This window comes from Clavelina lepadiformis, chromosome 2 (genome assembly GCF_947623445.1).
Source record: "Clavelina lepadiformis chromosome 2, kaClaLepa1.1, whole genome shotgun sequence".
NCBI lineage: Eukaryota > Metazoa > Chordata > Ascidiacea > Aplousobranchia > Clavelinidae > Clavelina > Clavelina lepadiformis.
The window spans coordinates 55,521-73,371 of record NC_135241.1 but is presented as its reverse complement, the minus strand read 5'-3'; the positions used below and the strand labels follow the sequence as shown (position 1 = coordinate 73,371).

The following is a 17,851-nucleotide window of genomic DNA, read 5'->3' as shown; positions in this document are numbered from 1 at the left end:
CTACTCCAAGAAATTCAACTAATCTTGGGTTGCCTACGCTCACTGTGACGATTTTAAACATAATTGAATTTGAGCAGTTTTGCTTTCAATACGGACGAGTTACAGCCGTTTGAAATTGCGATTCTGGGTTTAGGGCTTTTTGAGTCTTGAAGGATACCTTTTGACAGATAGGTCTCTATTTCGCGACTTCAAAAGCAAATCGCCACACAAGTCAGCACACAGGAGGAAAAGAAGAAGCATGACATAACGTGGTTGCACACGCCATTATTCGAGGTTACGTGGAAAAGAAGGCAAGAAAAGGCACGGAATTCGGTTTTTGTACTCTCTGATCTATTGAAAGGTATGTCTTGCAACTTAGATTTTATTTTACATGCTTAAGGTAGAAGTTTGGTTGAATGGTAGAAAGGAGTTTTACTGTATCACGTATGCATTACACAGGTTCATTCCGCTTACTGACTAGCCAAACTTTGGCCAACAGTCAAAATAATAGTAACCAAGGGGTGGAGGTAAAGTGGACCTATGATCCTGATCCTGATCCATATTGATCCTATTCCAACCAACACCGAATCTTACTCCGTTAATGTTAGTTCAACTAGCTTTGACTTGTGTGATGGCAGAAATATTGGCTTAGATGCAGCTGGTCTTTCCGAGATGCCTGAATTGTTACCTGCACAGCCAATAGATGTCTCCCAACCGTCCTCTCCTGAAGATGCAAATTCCAGTTTCACAATTATAAGTCCTGTTGAAGTGCTTCCTATGCCGAAAGCAGCTCACACTCGCCAAAAGAGGAAGTCTAAGAGGTGCAACTGCTATTTTAACCAGTTCACCATACAAGAAGCAGTTGGCTGCAACGAATCGTAGCCAATCCGCGGTATCTGGCAACAGCAGTAAAACAAGTTCATCGAAAAAGCGTTCTATGAAGAAAGCTAAGGTTTCCAGGTCATCAATGCAGCAGGAGGACACAGATGAAAGTGATAACAACGTAGATGCAGAATGCTTTTACTGCAACGAAATGTATTCCAAATCATCCGAGAATGATGGGTGGATCCAGTGCTCCAAATGCATGCGATGGGCGCATGAAGCCTGCTCTGGGTGTAATGAAGAGGATGACAACTTTATTTGTGAATTATGTTTTTAAAAATTGATGGTGAACTGCGATTACTTTCATAACTACTTCGCTTATGATGACAATTTGTAAATAAATTGATTGTGATGTGGAACAAATTGCCTTGTTTACTCAAAAACTTACGGTGGTCCACTTTACCCCATGTGGGGTAAAGTGGACTATTGGAGGTGCTTTTAAATCAAAAAAAATTTATGTAAGAAGCCATGCAATCAAAAAAAGGGCACTTCAAAAATTAGCGAAATACCTTAGAGTTAACTCTCAAAACAAACAAGTCAAATGTTTTGGTGAAATCAGTGAATTTTAACGAATTAAGCCTTAGGTGGTCCGCTTTACCCCACCCTCCCCTACTTTTGTTCTAAACGCCAAGTCATGATTTTAATATTGTCAAGGTTAAGGCCCCCCACGACCCCATCATTTCAAACTCATGAGTGGATTTTTAAACAGGCTATGTTGAAATTTGGAAAACTGGTAAATTTGTTCCTGTTAAAATGAAAAACAGGGCACCCGTGCAAAACACATCTACTGATATGATAAAAACCTAGCAGATAATCAATCGGAGGAATCAAATTGCAGTGGAAATCTTGCTGATATGTAACACTACAAAACGAGCAGATACACCTCACGTCAGCATCCATTGGTTGAAATTGAAACGTACGCTTTTGCTTGCTACTATGCCGTTTCAGAAGAACTCTAAGCCTAATCTGATTCAGATGAAATCTAATCAACCAACTCAGCTTGCGACACAGGTGATAAATCTTCTGGTTGAATATGTGACGTCGCAGAAAAAGAATAATTGCCGTCGGTTTCAAAACTAAGGAAACAAATCCTAAGTCCAGCAAAGCTGCAAAGCAAGATAACTTTTTCCGTTCGGAGTTCCACCAGGTACAGTACAAGTAATCCTAACCTTCAGTGTTGTATAGTTTACAGACATTCAAGCTTCATCAAATGACATAGCAGCCACGTTTATGGTAGTAACGATCGTATTCATTACTGTTTTGTTTTTTAAGGCAACACGGAAAGCCACATAGGAGAAAACCTTTGAACATTTTTGATTCACTTGCATCTAAGCAAACGAAGCATTTTCCATGTCTCTGTGGCGCAATAGGTTAGCGCGTTCGGCTGTTAACCGAAAGGTTGGTGGTTCGAGCCCACCCAGGGACGTCTTTAGGAGAGTTTTACGAACAACAAACTCTTCATGTTAAAGAAATTTCATACCTAGAAACGGTGCTTTTGTTCTAAACGTCAAGTTTAAGGCCCCCCAGAGCCGCAACATTTCAAGCTAAAGAGTGGAGTATAAAACAAGCGCCTGCTGAAAGTTCTAAAACTGGTGAAATTCATCATGTCAAAAGGAAAAAGGGGGCACCCGGATTTGAACCGAAGACCTCTCGATCTGCAGTCGAATGCTCTACCACTGAGCTATACCTCCTTTACATTCACTTTCCGTAGGCATACGTTTTGGATATTACTATTAAAATACGTTTTGGACTACGCTCGACTACGCTCGACTAGGCACGATTACGCACGACTAGACAATAGATTTTGTCTATTTGCATTGCACATTAATCACAGTTGTCGTGGCCGAGTGGTTAAGGCGACAGATTCAAAATCTGTTTGGCTCTGCCCGCGGAATTGAAATCATGCTTCCATAAGTGATTTGCGGAAAGTGCGATTTTATCTAATTGCATTGAACAATAAGCACAGTTGTCGTGGCCGATTGGTTAAGGCGACAGACTTTAAATCTGTTGGGCCTTGCCGGCGCAGGTTCGAATCCCGCCGACAACGTGGAATTAAAATCACGCTTCCATAAGTGATTCGAGAAAAGTTTGATTTTATCTATTTGCATTGAACATTAAGCACAGTTGTCGTGGCCGAGTGGTTAAGACAAGAGACTAGAAGTCTGCTGGGCTCTTTTTGTCCCATCTTGGATGACCGTGGTAAACCAAGATGGGACGATAAGTATAAATCTTTAACAGTATAAATTTGCTTTAATTAAAATCGAATCTTAAAAAATTTGCCTTTGAAATAAAAATGAATGATGAAATTAAAACAAAATTTAAATTGATTCGTAGAAGAAACAACGAACGATGATCTTGTAAAAATCTGCGTGGCCATTTCTATCTTGCGTTTCTATCGCTCCTAAACGTAAAATTGTATTTGTTGTTTTTGGAAAATTATGGTAGGCAAGCAAATTTAAATTTTAAATTTTAAATTTTAAATTTTGCATGGTATGCTGTGTAGATAATTCCCTTTCCAAATCTTAAAGATTTTATAAATTCGCATGTGATCACTCAAGCATGAAATGCAATCAACCCAGTTCACTTCTCAGACTGACCTTCACTTCTCAGCAACGCACGTGGAGTGAGGTACTGTTCAGTTAGTTGCTCTGTTTTAGCATACTGTAGGCCTAGCTCCTGTTTTAAATTATCGGTTGTAGGCTACAAGATATTAAACAAATCTAATATTGATTGTTTCATTTTTCGTTGATACAGTAACTCACTATATTCTACAAACATGCAGTCTGGGAAAACGATCCCGGAGCGGAGGTGAGAAGGACCATGGGGAAATCCTCATGGCCTATCAGATAACCAAAAACTCGCAGCGGACAAGTGCGGTCCGCAACATGATAGAAGGAACGCAATTCGGACCGACGATGTTAACAAAGTGCTTCATTCAAGATATGTTATGAGATGTCTTCAAGACATGCAACGTAAGTAGTGTGACGCAAAACCCGTTAAGCGGGTTTACAGTAAAGCCTTTTTCCATTAGGGTTAGCATCGTAGGAAATGGTGTCTTGACAAGTTCTCTATGGTGGAATTGTTCTCTATCAAATAAATTAAAGACAATACCGCTTTCCAAATTTTCAGGGTTATGAATTAATGACCGCTCGCATCTGGCAAAATGACTCCATTTAATTGAGGGGTTAGGGTTAGGGTTAGGGGTGAAATCGCTTTTAAAATTGAAGGTTAGCATCATAGGAAATGGTGTCTGGACAACTTCGCTATGTTGGAATTGTTCTCTACCAAATAAATTAAATACAATATCGGTTCCTAAATGTTCAGGGTTAGGACTTATTGACCAGCGGCATCTGGCAAAATGACTCCATTTCATAGAAGGGTTAGGGTTAGGGGTGAAAGCGCCTTTAAAAGTGAGGGTTAGTATCGTAGGAAATGGTGTCTGGATAAGTTCTCAGTTGTGAAACTGTGTTTTTGGTTATTAGCAATGCCATATAGACCGAAATGGTACGCGAACCTTTTAAATGGTGCTCGGCGTTTTCTGATAGTCTGAGCTGTCGATTTGCATGACGGAGCTGAAAGCTGATGTCAGAACGATCCACCACGCTAGACTATGCTAAACTACGCTCCACTACGCCCGACTACGCTAGACTACGCTAGACTACGCTCGACTACGCTCGACTACGCTCGACTACGCTCTACTACGCTCGACTACGCTCGACTACGCTCGACTACGCTTGGATACGCTAGACTACGCTAAACTACGCTAGACTACGCACTAATACGCTCTACTACGCTAGATCGTAGGAAATGGTGTCTGGATAAGTTCTCAATTGTGAAACTGTGTTTTTGGTTATTAGCAATGCCATATCGACAGAAATGGTACGCAATCCTTTTTAATGGTGCTCGGCTTTTTCTGATAGTCTGAGCTGTCTATTTGCATGACGGAGCTGAAAGATGATGTCAGAACGATCCACCACGCAAGACTATGCTTAACTACGCTCCACTACGCCCAACTACGCTCGACTACGCTCGACTACGCTCGACTACGTTCTACTACGCTCTACTACGCTCGACTACGCCCGACTACGCCCGACTACGCCCGACTACGCCCGACTACGCCCGACTACGCCCGACTACGCACGACTACGCACGACTACGCACGACTACGCACGACTACGCACGACTACGCACGACTACGCACGACTACGCACGATTACGCACGACTAGACAATAGATTTTGTCTCTATGGTGGAATTGTTCTCTACCAAATAAATTAAAGACAATACCGCTTTCCAAATTTTCAGGGTTAGGAATTAATGACCGGTCGCATGTGGCAAAATGAGTCCATTTAATTGAGGGGTTAGGGTTAGAGGTGAAATCGCTTTTAAAATTGAAGGTTAGCATCGTAGGAAATGGTGTCTGGACAAGTTCTTTATGGTGGAATTGTTCTCTACCAAATAAATTAAACGCAATACCGGTTCCTAAATGTTCAGGGTTAGGACTTATTGACCAGCGGCATCTGGCAAAATGACTCCATTTCATAGAGGGGTTAGGGTTAGGGGTGAAAGCGCCCTTAAAAGTGAGGGTTAGTATCGTAGGAAATTGTGTCTCGATAAGTTCTCAATTGTGAAACTGTGTTTTTGGTTATTAGCAATGCCATATCGACCGAAATGGTACGCGAACCTTTTTAATGGTGCTCGGCTTTTTCTGATAGTCTGAGCTCGCTCGAAATTTCTACTACGCTCGACTACGCTCTATTACGCTCTACTACGCTCTACTACGCTCTACTACGCTTGGATACGCTAGACTACGCTAAACTACGCTAGACTACGCACTAATACGCTCTACTACGCCCGACTACGCACGACTACGCACGACTACGCACGACTTACACAATCTTAAAGATTTCATAAATTCGCATGTGATCACTCAAGCATAAAATGCAATCAACCCAGTTCACTTCTCAGACTGACCTTCACTTCTCAGCAACGCACGTGGAGTGAGGTACTGTTCAGTTAGTTGCTCTGTTTTAGCATACTGTAGGCCTAGCTCCTGTTTTAAATTGTCGGTTGTAGGCTACAAGATATTAAACAAATCAAATATTGATTGTTTCATTTTTCGTTGATACAGTAACTCACTATATTCTACAAACATGCAGTCTGGGAAAACGATCCCGGAGCGGAGGTGAGAAGCACCATGGGGAAATCCTCATGGCCTATCAGATAACCAAAAACTCGCAGCGGACAAATGCGGTCCGCAACATGCTCGTGGAAGAACTTAACCATGGCTGCCGGACCAGGAAAGGACGTTGGATTATTCGGGTAAATCACCACATGTAAAAAACTATTAAAAAAGGGATGTTTTTAATGCAGGTGCAAGATCACAAAACATTCGCAAAATATGGGTATGCAACAATTGTTATGCCTGGCTGGTTGAAGGAAGGGCTGGGCAACCTTGTCCGGTTCAACGGAAAAGAAATTTGAAATAATTTTCCCCATAAATGAGCAAAGTAATTTGCGTAAAAAAGAATGCAGCGAGGGTTGAATTTGGCCGGAGGTGGCGAAAAATTTACCGCGACCTCAAACCAAAAGCACTCTGTCACACAGATCGTCATCTGATGACGACGTGGACACGATCATCAGTCCTTCAAAGTTGCCAAAAAGGGTGCGTAGCTATGCGTTCTGAAAATTCTGTTGATTTACAAGTTATAAATTGTTGTCGTTTTATTTGTTGCTTATTAAATGAAAAAAAAAGAAAATTCCGAAGAACTTTAAGGATGCAGAGCCTGGTTATACTGAAACTCGAAAGAAGAAAATGAGATCGTTAGTACAAGGTTTTGGGTAAGCGTTTTCACTTTTTCTTTCACTCTGTTCTTGACGCAAATTCGTAAAGATTTCTTCGTAAAGTGTGTGCCAGTTAGTAGCGGATAAAGGTGAAAATGTTTCGTTTGCAGCTCAGTTCAAGAGGGCCGCAATTATTCAATTAAAGATAAAGACCTACAGAGGTCTAATTTCGCCTAAAGCACAATCGAAAGTATGGGCGAGGTTGGCCAGGAATTACATCTTGATTAAAAGTAAGCCAGTTAATGTTAGCATTCAAATTGTTTTTTTTTTATGTATAGAAACCGAATTTGAGTTGCATTTTAATTTTTTTAAATATTTTTTGCATTAATTGGTAAGTTGTTCCATGTCTGCTGTTTTAGGAGCCTCGCCGACTCAACGTCCGAAGTCGTGACTGCCCAAGAAATAGTGGCATCAGTAATGCTACAACGCATCGACAGTTAGTCTGTGAGTAACATGGCTTGAACTTATGCGATAATTTAAAAATTACCATGCTCTATGTAAATTGTGATGACTTAAAATGCTTTGTTTTATGATGAAAGCGAAAAGAAAAGTATCGAACGGGAATCAGAAGAAGAGATGGAAGAGGCAGCAGGGCAAGAAGTGTCGGAGAGAAAAGAAGACGAGATGGTGGTGGATGAAAGTGATCCTGACGGGTTAGAAGGTGAAGCGGAACATAGTGGTGCAGAGGAGGTGCCGGGGAAGAAGCGTCACCACAGAAGAAAGGCAAAATACTGCAGGTATGGTTTTTATTTAGCTGCCCTGAAAACATTATTTCCTAGTTTATTTTGTGACTTTTATGTTTTTAAGCATATGCGAAAAAATGGTGATGAATGTTGGTCGTCATTGCAGAGACGTTCATAAAATATCATACAATGTGCTGTCTGGTGAAGGGAAGAAAAAGTGCCCCTTATGCGATAAATACAGTATGTAAAGCATCTGGTGAAACACCTGAAAGGTGCGAAACATGATAAGGATGACACACAAGTGAAGGAGCTAGTAATGTCACTTGATAAACGGCGACGTGATAATACAGCAAAGGTAATTGCTTGTCTAGATATGTATGTAGCAATATTTAAAGAGAAGAAGTGCTTCACGAACATGCTGCGCTTTTAGTTGTATGTGTATTGTTATAACACTTATTGTCTGTTCAGTCGCCTGAACCGAACAGTCCGTTTTTCCTGGACTGCCTGCTTCAGAAATTTCTCGCTTTATTTGAAATCCGTCGACGGAGGGGAAAAACACATGGTCGATGCGGAAAAGCAGAAATCTATTCTGCAAAGAATAGTTTCTAACTGCAGTTTTGAGGATTTGCACGCTTTCAGCTTGGACACATACATAGAAAAGCACGTTAAAGTAAGTACCTGCGTAGAATTTGCTATATTTGTGATTTGTTGCGTTTAATACAGACTACATAGGCAAGTGCAAGCCTTCAACCTTCATTGCGCACAATGACGCTATAGTTGCATTCATAAAATTCTTAAAACCTACATGACAGGATTTCGCTGTCAGCTCCTGTAGAGCTATCAAATTTGGTACTTTCCCATTTCACAGACTGCCTGGCGAGACCTACGAAAATAACATTTTTTGCCGGTACGCAGCAAGAAAATAACGCAATGCGGAAATAAGTTTCCACAAAAAGCCAAATAGCAAAGCGTTAACCCCCCCTCCCCCCAAAACAAGTCAAATACCCCACCCCAAACCCCCAAGGTCTGCAACTAACTAAGCAATCTCAACAAAAACTGACCTCGAAAGACTAGACACAACCTGTTTCCGTTTGTGCGGGCTTGGCCAAAAGCCAAGTCATACTTCCAATTCTAATTTAGTTCGGGCACTGACGTGCTTGGTTGTGGTTGTTAAACTTCTAGCTTGCAAGCCAACTGTTGCGTCATAGATAAAATTGAGAGGCAGCTAATCCAAAACATATCTCTTTGTTATGCAAAGCAAAGAGAATAGAAATATACTAGAAAAAGTTTTATAGCATGTTTTTTAAATCACTCCTTTACATTTTGCGCAATATTTAATTAAAGTTGCAGTAAAAAGTTGCATGAAAAATAGAAAAAAGTTGCAAAAAGTTGCAATAAAAAAATTCCTACAAAAAGCTTAAAACATCATACTACATAAGTTCTGAGTATTTAGGAAGCTGCCGAAAGCTGTAAAAAAAAGTTGCAAAAGTTGCAAAAACTTGCCCTAATAATGATATATCTAAGTGTCTTGAGGTACCAAAGCAAAAAATTAACCCTAGAACTACCAAAATGTTTTACTTCGAGAATTACCAAAGGGGTCAATTGACCCTTGCTTTTAATATGAAGGCTTTTTAAGGAAATATCACCTTTTTTCTCATATATTTTTATAGAATTTAGATTAGACATTGTGATCTTTGTCTTTAATGACCTCACACTGTTTTAATTGTTTCGCTTTGCACACTAACAATATCATTCTGTGAAGTCAATGTTCTCTGGATTTAAATAATTTGCTTAGTTTTTTGAAGTGCTTATCGTGATTTTGAGATAAATGCAGTGACTTTTTGACGGCGCAAACTTTGCGGAAGACAAGGAATTTGTCATTGACAACAAGCAGCAAGAAACTAATCTAGTTGATAGCCTTGTAAATTTGCTTGAATGATACCAGTAATCTTACAGCAGTCCTAGCCAGCGAGTATCTGAAATTTCATAGTTGAGCGTTAGATAGCGGCCTTTACTGTGTTCTACAGACATTCTGTAGCTATTAGTCTCAGACACCGGTTTTTGTTTCAGACTTTAACACTGTTGCTACTGTTAGGGCATATGCTAAATTGTAATTTGTAGTGTGCAGTTATCTACTATGTCTAGGTTTACAGCAGATAGAAGGTATAATTCACAAGAAGTTCTTCGAATTCATCGAGTTGATGAAGACTCAGATGAAGAAGACTTTGATGAGCCAGAACCAAGCATACGTGGGATTGACAAAGAGTTTGACATAGAGCAAGATGTTGTGCAAGAAGAAAGTAGTTCGGAAAATGATGTCCCTACTTCGCCAAACAGAGAGCAGATAGTCAGTAGAGATGGTACCATTTGGGCACCTGAGTTTCCAACACAAAATGGGCGTACAAGTAAACGAAATATAATTAAAACAAGGCCAGGTACTAAACAGTTCATTCTTGCACGGGTAGACAATGCAAAAGATGTGTTTCAAGAGTTGTGGGGTCATAGAAACATTGAACACATTATGGAATTCACAATAGCCGAAGCTCGGCGACAAGGGGATAGCGAATTCTCCCTCAGGAAAGAAGAGTTAGATGCGTTTTTTGGCCTGTGTCTTCTTCGAGGAGTTTTGAAAGGGAGGGATGAACCGCTAACAAATTTCTGGGATTTAGAATATGGTCGACCTATGTTTTCGGAGACTATGGGTAGGAGCAAATTTCAATCAATTATTCGATACATACGATTTGATGACAAAACTTCAAGGCAGCGTCGCCGACAATCTGACAAGTTTGCGGCAATTCGAGATTTGTGGAATGCAGTGATGGACAACTGCCAAAAGTCTTATTTTCCACATTCACATGTTACAGTTGATGAGCAACTTTTCCCTTGCAGATCAAGGTAAGGCTACATATACTTGTTGTTGCATACAATTTCCATATCTGTACTCTCTGTGTCAATTTATATTCGTATCAACATTTAGATGCTCATTCATACAGTACATGCCCCAAAAGCCAGCGAAATTTGGTATAAAGTTTTGGATGTTGTGCAATGCTACGACCTACTACGTTTTGCAAGGTTTTCCTTATGTTGGAAAAGAAGACCGGGAAGGTGGACTTGGGGAGCATGTGGTATTGTCGTTGATGGAAGCTTACAAGAACTGTGGGCTCAATGTAACTACTGACAACTTCTTTACATCATTGGCTCTTGCTAGGAAGTTACTTGAGAGGAACACTACAATTATTGGCACTATCAGATCCCATCGCCGAGAAATTCCCTCTGATGTTCAGCTTGGAAAAAATATGCCACTGTACACGTCAAAATTTGTTTTCACACATTCCCAAGAAAATATTATGCTTCTCAGTTATAAAGCGAAGAAGAATAAAGTAGTGTATCTACTTTCTTCACTTCACAATATTATGGAGGTAGATGATAAAGCCAAGAAGAAACCAAGGGCTATTCTAGACTACAACTCTAGTAAGGGTGGGGTGGATACCGCTGATGAAATGCTCCGTGCTTACTCTACTAAGGCAGCATCACGAAGATAGCCACTTGCTGCATTTTCAACTTGTTGGACATTGTGACACTGGATGCATACGTAATATGCAAAGATGTGCAAATAACAATTAAAAAGAGAAGGGATTTTATTATCGAAATGGGTGAAAAGCTGTGCCTAGCAGAGAAAAACAGAAGACGTACAGTTCCCCAAGTTTTTCATCTGAAACGCACACGAGAACATGCTGAAGAAGAATTACCACTCAATAAAAGAACCAAATGTAAAATATGCCAGTCAAACAAAACAAGGGTACAATGTTCTAACTGTTCAAAGTTTGTTTGTGGAACGTGTAGTATACCTGTGTGCAAAAGCTGTTTCGAAATGTAACTGAACAAATGAATATTTTCGGCTTAGGGGTCAATTGACCCCTGTGGTAATTCACCGTTTTTCATTCCAAAACACCTGTTTTGAAAAAAAATTTCCATTGTCGTGTTGATGATGTGTCAAATACCCAGAAAGAATAAAAGTAAAAAAGTTTGAGGTTCCTAGCAGAAAACACTTCTTGTTAAATTAAAAAATAAAATTGCAAAAGGGTCAATTGACCCCTGTGGTAGTCCTAGGGATTCGCATTGCGTTCGTAATTTTTGTAAGTTATAATTCGCACGGGTACAAATATGCAGGATGTAAAAATTACCAAATGTATCTCGCAACTTATACGGGTATCAAATTGCACGAAGTAACAATTACCAAATGTATCTCGCAACATATACCGGTATCAAGTTGCACGAAGTAACAATTACCAAATGTATCTCGCAACGTATACGGGTATCAAATTGCACGAAGTAACAATTACCAAATGTATCTCGCAACGTATACGGGTATTAAATTGCACGAAGTAAAAATTACCAAATGTATGTCGCAACTTATACTGGTATCAAATTGCATGAAGTAACAATTACCAAATGTATCTCGCAACTTATACGGGTATCAAGTTGGACGAAGTAACAATTACCAAATGTATCTCGCAACTTATACGGGTATCAAATTGCACGAAGTAAAAATTACCAAATGTATCTCGCAACGTATACGGGTATCAAATTGCACGAAGTAACAATACCCAAATGTATCTCGCAACGTATACGGGTATCAAATTGCAACATAAAATCTTCGTCGGACCTACGTTGGCGCGCTAACTGCAATCTTACACGTTTCGACGTAGGGCCTACCAACAATCACTAACACACAGCGTTTTTACGCGTTACGAATTTGAAACAGCAAACACAATATTTTACTGCAATAAAACGCTTTCACCACTTGACGCAGATGAATCGAAATTCAAAAAATAGACTTGTCTGGCTTCATCTTGCGGTTCTTTACCTAAAACACTTTTTTAATCAAAATTATTGCAATATGTTTCTTTACTATCCACAAAATTAAAATTGCAAAAGTTAAACGCTGTGCAATACAATAGCCTTTTGCGAGTTGCCCAGTTTAATTTCAAATTTGGAGTAGTGATTTGCAAGTTAATCTGGAAATGGCTACAAAATGCGTAGCCATTTTTCAGATACCATACTTTTTGGCAATTTGATACCCGTATACGATGCGAGATACATTTGGTAATTGTTACTTCGTGCAATTTAATACCCGCAACGTTGCGAGATACATTTGGTAATAGTTACTTCGTGCATATTTGTATAATTCGCACGGGTACAAATATGCACGAAGTAACTATTACCAAATGTATCTCGCAACGTATACGGGTATCAAATTGCACGAAGTAAAAATTACCAAATGTATCTCGCAACTTATACGGGTATTAAATTGCACGAAGTAACAATTACCAAATGTATATCGCAACATATACCGGTATCAAATTTCACGTAGTAATAATTACCAAATGTATCTCGCAACGTATACGGTTATCAAATTGCAAAAAAAATCTTCGTCGGACCTAGTTTGGTGCGCTAACTACAATCTTACACGATTCGACGTTGGGCCTACCAACAATCACTAACATACATCGTTTTTACGCGTTTGAGAAAAAGATAAATTTTCACAAATTTGAAACAGCAAACACAATATTTTACTGCAATAAAACGCTTTCACCACTTGACGCAGATGAATCGAAATTCAAAAAATTGACTTGTCTGGCTTCATCTTGTGGTTCTTTACCTAAAACACTTTTTTAATCAAAATTATTGCAATTTGTTTCTTTACTATCCACAAAATTAAAATTGCAAAAGTTAAACGCTGTGCAATACAATAGCCTTTTGCGAGTTGCCCAGTTAAATTTCTAATTTGGAGTATTGATTTGCAAGTTAATCTGGAAATACCATACTTTTTGGCAATTTGTACCCGTATACGATGAGAGATACATTTGGTAATTGTTACTTCCTGCAATTTAATACCCGCAACGTTGCGAGATACATTTGGTAATAGTTACTTCGTGCATATTTGCACCCGTGCGAATTATAACTTACAAAACTTACGTTTGTACCCGTGCTAATTATAACTAACCCTAACCTTATTTATAAAATGGTTACACTCAGTAGGCATTTGTTAACCCTATTTAGCAAATGGTTACAATCAGGTCGCATCTGGCAAAATGATTTCAATTAATTGAGCGCTAGGGTTAGAGGTGAAAGCGCCTATAAAATTGAGGGTTAGTATCGTAGGAAATGGTGTCTGTACAAGTTCTCTATGGTGGAATTGTTCTCTACCAAATAAATTAAATACAATACCGGTTTCCAAATTTTCAGGGTTAAGACTTAATTACCACTCGCATCTGGCAAAATGACTCCATTTAATAGAGGGGTGAAAGCGCTTTAAAAATTGAGAGTTGGTATCGTAGGAAATGGTGTCTGGACAAGTTCTCGATGGTTTCATTTCATTTCAGGGTTAGGACTTAATGAACGGACGCATCTGGCAAAATGACACAATTTAATTGAGGGGATAGGGTTAGGGGTGAAATCGCTTTTAAAATTGAGGGTTAGCATCGTAGGAAATGATGTCTGGACAAGTTCTCTATGGTGGAATTGTTCTCTACCAAATAAATTAAATAAAATACTGGTTTCTAAATCTTCAGGGTTAGGACTTATTCACCAACGGCATCTGGCAAAATGACTCCATTTCATAGAGGGGTTAGGGCAGGGGCGGGCAACATACGGCCCGCGGGCCGGATCCGGCCCGCGACGGGATTTTGAGCGGCCCGCAGACAGTTTCCGGTCTAACATGATAATGTGGCCTGCGGCCAAATTCTGCCGCAATCCCTGTATTGCGTCACTGAATAAGTCCAAGTTTGCCAACCTGAGAAAAATGGCCATGAATCTACTTGTTCTGTTCGGGTCTACATAAATTTGTGAGCAAACATTTTCGACCATGAACATTGATAAGACAAAGCTGCGTTCCAAACTATTCATGAATCCGGCCCGCCAAGTACTTCATTTTCTCATATCAGGCCCGCCGACCGAAGAAGTTGCCCGCCCTTGGGTTAGGGTTAGGGTGAAAGCGCGTATTGAAGTTGAGGTTTTGCAACGTAGGAAGGAGCGTATGGAAAAGTTGTTCATCGTGGAGCTGTTCTTTACGATCTAAAATAAACACAATACCGGTTTCTAAATTTGTAGGGTCATAACCTAATGTCCGGTCGCATCTGGCAAAATGATTCTAATTAATTGAGGGGTTAGGGTTAGAGGTGTAAGCGCCCTTAACATTGAGGGATAGTATCGTAGGAAATGGTGTCTGGACAAGTTCTGTATGGTGGAATTGTTCTCTACGAACTAAATTACATACAATACCGGTTTCCAAATTTTCAGGGTTAGGACTTAATGACCGGTCGCATCTGGCAAAATAGCTCAATTTAATTGAAGGGTTAGTGTTAGGGGTGAAATCGCTTTTAAAATTGAGGGTTAGCATCGCAGGAAATGGTGTCTGGACAAGTTCTCTATGTTGGAATTGTTCTCTACCAAATAAATTAAATACAATACCGGTTTATAAATCTTCAGGGTTAGGACTTATTGACCAGCGGCATCTTAAGGAAATATTCGACAAAGTGAACGTAACGAAACATTTTTCGTGGTCTGACAAACCCGAAAAGTCTTTACCCCAACACTTTAACTTTATTCGTGACCACTTTAAAGGCCGTGGAAATTTTGAACCTTTGTATCTTCCTTATTATAAGCCGTAAAATTACGTCGCTTTGTCTGTAGAGGTTTTATGCTTCTCTAAGTCGGACGATAGCGGTTAAATTCATTTAAAAGCACAGGTTTCGTTTCTTGGTAACGGCGTACAACAGGAGGTTGAAATCGAAATCACCACACACTCTGATCGAAAAAAATACCCTCGCCGAATAAATATTCGACAAAGTGAACGTAACGAAACATTTTTCGTGGTCTGACAAACCGTAAAAGTCCTAACCCCAACACTAACGCACGAAATTTTGAACCTTTGTATCTTCTTTATTATAAGTCGTACAATTACGTCGCTTTGTCTGTAGATTTTTTTTGCGTCTCAAAGTCGGACGATAGCGGTTAAATTCGTTTAAAAGCACTAGTTTGGTTTTTCGTTAACGTCGTACAATAGGAGGTTGAAATGGAAATCACCACACACACTTATCGAAAAATTGTCCTCGTCAAACTCTGAGTCACGTCTGAGCAAAGGATAAGGAAATATTCTACAAAGTGGACGGACGTAACGAAACATTTTTCGTGGTCTGACAAACCAAAAAGTCCTAACCCCAAGACTTGTGTACTGTGTGATTTCGACAGTATTGGTTTCCCAATGCCCCTCTCCTACCGTTCCAGGATGAAGAACTAATCCAGATAACCTTTTCTACGACACTAGCCTTCAATTTTAAGGGCGCTTTACCCCTAACCCTAGCCCCTCAAATACATGGAACCATTTTTCTAGATGCGACCGGTCATTAAGTTCTAACCCTGAGAATTTGGGGCTCTATATCTTCCTTATTATAGGGCGTAGGGGAACGTCCTTCCGGCCGGGGAGCAAACATTATTGTAAGAATAAGTTTAGTTAATTTCAAGGCGTAAAAATCGATTTCAAATTTTGACGACTTGTCCAAATCCAAATCGGGTCGACCCATGTAAAGATCACAGACGATTCTCAAGACAAAGCATTTTTCAAACCTAAAGTGCTCTAACACAAATTCTACTTGAAAAAATTCAACCAAACTCGCGTTGCCGACGTACATTGTTACCATCTTAAACATACTCAATTTTGAGTGGTTTTTCTTTAAAAACGGACGAGTTAAACCCGTTTGAAATTGCGATTATGGGGTTAGGGCATTTTGAGTTTTAACGAAGCATTGTTACAGATAGGTCTCTCTTTCGCGATCGCAAAGGCAGATCGCCACGAAAGTCGGAACACGGGAGGAGAAGGAGCTCGCTGATGTGTAGGTCAACTTTCAGCAGCGTACATTCTTTATTTTGTCCGTAAACGCCTGCAGAAAATTGAACAGTTTTTCCGTTTAAACTTTTGTTTGTGCGAGAAAAAACGTGATTTTGTGCGTTCAAGAAACAGCTGTACCGACGAAAAACATCGTGACGGGTCTGAAATGTGCTGCAGACGTTTAATTAATCTTTAATTTTGATATTTGCATTTCGGTTGTAAACTCAAAACTTGCTACGTTTGAATGTTGTATTTGGGTACACGTAACCTGGATATCGAGTGTTCCGTGTTCCCAAACTTTGACCGCTTTTCATCGAATGACAAAGGAGATATTTACGAAGTGAACGTAACGAAACATTTTTCGTGGTCTGACAAACCCGAAAAGTCCTAACCCCAACACTTTGAAACCGCTCAAAGGCCGTAGATATTTTGAACCTTCGAATCTTCCTTGTTATATGCCGTACAATTACGTCGCTCTATCTGTGGGTTAGGGTTAGGGTTAGGAATTAATGACCGGTCGCATCTGTCAAAATGACTCCATTTAATTGAGGGGTTAGGGTTAGGGGTGAAATCGCTTTTAAAATTGAAGGTTAGCATCATAGGAAATGGTGTCAGGACAAGTTCTTTATGGTGGAATTGTTCTCTACCAAATAAATTAAATACAATACCGGTTCCTAAATGTTCAGGGTTAGGACTTATTGACCAGCCGCATCTGGCAAAATGACTCCATTTCATAGAGGAGTTAAGGTTAGGGGTGAAAGCGTCCTTAAAAGTGAGGGTTAGTATCGTAGGAAATGGTGTCTGGATAAGTTCTCAATCGTGAAACTGTATTTTTGGTTATTAGCAATGCCATATCGACCGAAATGGTACGCGAACCTTTTTAATGGTGCTCGGCTTTTTCTGATCGTTCTGAGCTGTCGATTTGCATGACGGAGCTGAAAGCTGACGTCAGAACGCTCCACCACGCTAGACTATGCTTAACTACGCTCCACTACGCTCGACTACGCAAGAATACGCTCTACTACGCTCTACTACGCTCTACTACGTTCTGCTACGCTCTGCTACGCTCTACTACGCTCTACTACGCTCTACTACGCTCTACTTCGCTCTACTACGCTCTACTACGCTCTACTACGCTCTACTACGCTCTACTACGCTCTACTACGCTCTACTACGCTCGACTACGCTCGACTACGCTCGACTACGCTCGACTACGCTCGACTACGCTCGACTACGCTCGACTAGGCTCGACTAGGCTCGACTACGCTCGACTACGCTCGACTACGCTCGACTAGGCACGATTACGCACGACTAGACAATAGATTTTGTCTATTTGCATTGCACATTAATCACAGTTGTCGTGGCCGAGTGGTTAAGGCGACAGATTCAAAATCTGTTTGGCTCTGCCCGCGGAATTGAAATCATGCTTCCATAAGTGATTTGCGGAAAGTGCGATTTTATCTAATTGCATTGAACAATAAGCACAGTTGTCGTGGCCGAGTGGTTAAGGCGACAGACTTTAAATCTGTTGGGCCTTGCCGGCGCAGGTTCGAATCCCGCCGACAACGTGGAAT

At 40.2% G+C, this 17,851-nt stretch overlaps 2 long non-coding RNA genes and 2 other non-coding genes across 5 annotated transcripts; 3 read left to right on the top strand and 1 right to left on the bottom strand.

Annotated features, from left to right (window-relative positions):
- The first annotated feature begins 2,213 nt into the window (after positions 1 to 2,213).
- Trnan-guu (transfer RNA asparagine (anticodon GUU)) lies at positions 2,214 to 2,287 on the top strand. The gene has a single exon. It is a non-coding gene; the product is annotated as a tRNA-Asn (tRNA).
- Positions 2,288 to 2,480: 193 nt separating this feature from the next.
- Positions 2,481 to 2,552, bottom strand: Trnac-gca (transfer RNA cysteine (anticodon GCA)). The gene has a single exon. It is a non-coding gene; the product is annotated as a tRNA-Cys (tRNA).
- A 3,497-nt stretch (positions 2,553 to 6,049) lies between these two features.
- Positions 6,050 to 6,374, top strand: LOC143444826 (uncharacterized). Its single transcript, XR_013113772.1, has 2 exons — positions 6,050 to 6,182; positions 6,234 to 6,374. It is a non-coding gene; the product is annotated as an uncharacterized LOC143444826 (long non-coding RNA).
- Positions 6,375 to 6,570: 196 nt separating this feature from the next.
- LOC143446372 (uncharacterized) lies at positions 6,571 to 10,133 on the top strand. Of its 2 annotated transcripts, XR_013113926.1 has the most exons (7): positions 6,571 to 6,701; positions 6,815 to 6,934; positions 7,064 to 7,148; positions 7,244 to 7,441; positions 7,512 to 7,742; positions 7,856 to 8,057; positions 10,057 to 10,133. It is a non-coding gene; the product is annotated as an uncharacterized LOC143446372 (long non-coding RNA). The 2 variants fall into 2 exon arrangements; XR_013113927.1 differs by lacking the exons at positions 6,571 to 6,701; positions 6,815 to 6,934; positions 7,064 to 7,148 and having other exon boundaries at positions 7,217 to 7,441.
- The last annotated feature ends 7,718 nt before the right edge of the window (positions 10,134 to 17,851 follow it).